The sequence below is a fragment of the Mirounga angustirostris genome, unplaced genomic scaffold, assembly GCF_029215605.1.
Source record: "Mirounga angustirostris isolate CCGP_5_RB_7025 unplaced genomic scaffold, mMirAng1.0.hap1 SCAF_7, whole genome shotgun sequence".
Lineage (NCBI taxonomy): Eukaryota > Metazoa > Chordata > Mammalia > Carnivora > Phocidae > Mirounga > Mirounga angustirostris.
The window spans coordinates 37,372,163-37,375,345 of NW_026991715.1; the positions used below are offsets into that span (position 1 = coordinate 37,372,163).

Below are 3,183 nucleotides of genomic sequence, written 5' to 3' on the forward strand. Positions count from 1 at the left end.
ACTTGAGCCCCTAAACCACACTGTTTGGGCAGGATTGGCATTTGACACATCACACTGCTGAGCTTCTTAAAGTGAACACGGGGAAAACCATGAGGCAACTGCCATTTTAACACTGGAAATTCAGTCAAACCGCAATGCCCAGTGATAAATCCAGAATGTGAGTCAGGGATGCTGATGTTCTCATCCTTCTGTCACTAGCACAAGCAAGGTATCCAATCTGAAAGGGATTCATCAGTCAGCAAATCAGCCTCACAATTCCCTTTTCAGAAATAATTTACTGGGCTTTGGGAATGAGCCTGCTTTGATTCAGAATAGTAATGTTAATGTGGGGTTCTTTATGTCTTCTGAAGCCCTCTTCCTAAAATTCTAGGAGAGATTAGGGTTGATCCCTAGGGATGGCAGCGTGGTGCCAATGGAAAAGGTCACCCAAATGGCACTGCACATGTGTGGTGCAAGAAGAAGACAATTCTGCTCTCCTGGATTCCCCTCAGGGAGTCAGGAGTCTCCTGCCTAAATGTGGATATTTATTCCAGGAGCCACTTGCGGATGAGGGGTAGGATTTGCAAGGGACATGTACAGTCACATTAGATGATCACCAAATGGCCTTCTAAAAAGTATGGTCCCGTTTCTCCGGAGGGCCTCGTGTTTGCAATAGGGAGAGGGCAAGTTTGCGGCTTGCTGGGAATATCCAGGGAGAGGTTGAGGGCTGCCTCCAAGGTCTTCTTTCCCTGTCCAGTCTCCATGTAATTTTCTGTCTCTCTGATCAATACTTGCTGAACAGATATGTAGAGAATCTTTATTTAAATTTATGCAAATCACCAGTCCTTCTGTGGAGCCCATTATGACTCCGGACCATGCCATGGAGCCCTCTGTGTGTGCCCCCCAGCTACCCGCAGTGACGCCACATACACCGAAGGGATTCCTCCCATGAACCCATTCCTTTGCAGGGAGGCCAACCAATGAAGAGTTCAAGAGTTAGAACAGCCTCAAAGAATTAGGTTTATGATCGTCAAGTTCCCACTGACAGGAACTGGTTGGGGGGGGTTACAGGAAGGAGGGGAAAGGGTGGAGAAGCCACATGTCTTTGAGAACCCAGCAAATGTCTTAATAAATAGATAAGCATCTCGTTCACTTAGCATTTTCAATATTAGAAAGCAAATAGGACCAAAGCAGGGTCTAAGAACTGCATGTTTTTCCCTACTAAGAGAAAAGAGATTCCACAAACTGATGTGTTCAGCATTCATGACCAGTGCGGGAGAGCATTAAGAGTGGGTTGGGCACTGGCTCAGAAGAGACAAAAATGATTCAGCCGGTAAACATCAAAAGAGAATCGATTTCTCCTAAAGTGCCCTCTACAATATTATTAAATTTGTCTCTAAAAGGTTAGATCGATTTTAATATTATCCGCTGTCTTGTGAATTCCTATTCATCCTTCAAAACCCTCCTTGACAGCAGTATCACTGACCAAGAAAGTGTGCCCTAATCTCCCCTAGGGCATCAATTTGCCTTTTTCACACACAGGCATTGTCACTCTTTTTATACTCAACTGTCAGGTGTTCATTTGCAGGTCTGTCTCTCCTGCTGGACAGGAGCTCCCTGAGTCCAGACAGTGGCCTCATTTATTTCTGGGCCCTTGTTTTAACCTTTGGGGTAGCACTGTAAATGCCATATACCTACTCAATAAAGGAACACACTTATCCTAAGTATAGTATTTATTCTGCAACTTCTGGTGGCCATGCATAAACATCCTGGTTTTCTTTCTGGCTGCAGGTCACAGGCTAGTTACTCTCATCTAATGAAATTATTTTGTGGATGAGATCATTGAAATTGAGTAATTCTCTCAAGGCTGTAGGACTTATTAAATGACCCAGCCATTTTTCATAAGTTTATGACAAACTTATTTGGTATGAAACCTGACCCACGCTGACATGAGTCTATTTATAGTTTTTAGTTATCCCATTTACTATGAATAGTCATATGTCACACTATAAAATATTAGTGCATTTATTGTGTATTACCCCTTTCTGTAATAAGAAACATTCAAAATTCTCTATTACATCTTGCCCCAAGGATTTCAGAAAAGGTACCATGTACTTGTACAGTGTGATTTCATCAAAAGAACCCGTATCATACGGTAAGTGTCCTTGAGTTCTTAGTGCTTATTACAGCAAAGCACCATCAACGGTTATATTAAATTGGTGTTAGCCACTTGGCTTGTATTGTGTTATTTTGTGTTCATTTAATTGTCAATGTATTGTGGGTATAAATATGTTAGAAGCTATATACATTTTACTGTTAATCTAATTTTATATTTATAATATTCAGGCACTATGGTAATAAAAGTAACCTAACCGAATAAAAAAAAATTAAGGAAATCGATGAAAAAAATTGTATAGCTAAAATTAACTTGAAAAAAAAACCCTTACATGTCCCTAGGGGGACAATATAAGTGATTTTGTGAGTGATTATATACATATATATGTATATATAGCACTAGTTGTATACATAAATACATAGTATGTGCTCTAAGAATCATGGGTATTATACACACTCAGATTAGTCTTCCTCTTCTTTTGACAACCCTACTTATTCAGAGTCACAGAAATAACTGATTCTTTCACTCACCTTGTCCTTTTTCTCCTTGCGCTGGGACCATGCTAATCTTCTCTGTATCGCTCCAATTTTAGTATATGTGCTGCTGAAGGGAGCACACAGTTTATCCTTTTTCTGATCCCACCCCCACCTCTTTAGGGACCACATGCACACAGAAGTTTCGGAGGAATGAATGGAATCAGCCAGCTGACTTGGAATGATGACGGTAGAGCCACAATCAGAACACTTGCATATTTACTCTCAGCCAGAAAGATGGAAATTTAACAACATTTGTGACATTCAAGATGGTAGTTACATGCAGGGCCCAGACAGATAAAAGAAATAGATGAGGTGGGCAGGCTGTAAGAAAGAAAACTGTGCAGGGTGATGAGGGATGGCAAATCGAAATGCTTCAGTATTGGAGTAAAAACAGGCAGTGGGGGACTATAGTAGAGAAGCAGCCAATCATGGGAATTTGAACTTGAACACCAGCTAATTGTCAGTATAATTTGGGATTGTGGGTCCAATTTGCTGTATCTTTTGGTTTTCTTTTTCAAAGGGGGTGGTGGGGGAGAAAACCAGGGTTCTGTA

At 41.1% G+C, this 3,183-nt stretch overlaps 1 non-coding gene across 1 annotated transcript; it reads right to left on the reverse strand.

Moving 5' to 3' along the window:
• Positions 1 to 2,603: 2,603 nt before the first annotated feature.
• Positions 2,604 to 2,711, reverse strand: LOC123836448 (U6 spliceosomal RNA). Its single transcript, XR_006788966.1, has one exon. It is a non-coding gene; the product is annotated as a U6 spliceosomal RNA (small nuclear RNA).
• Positions 2,712 to 3,183: the final 472 nt, after the last annotated feature.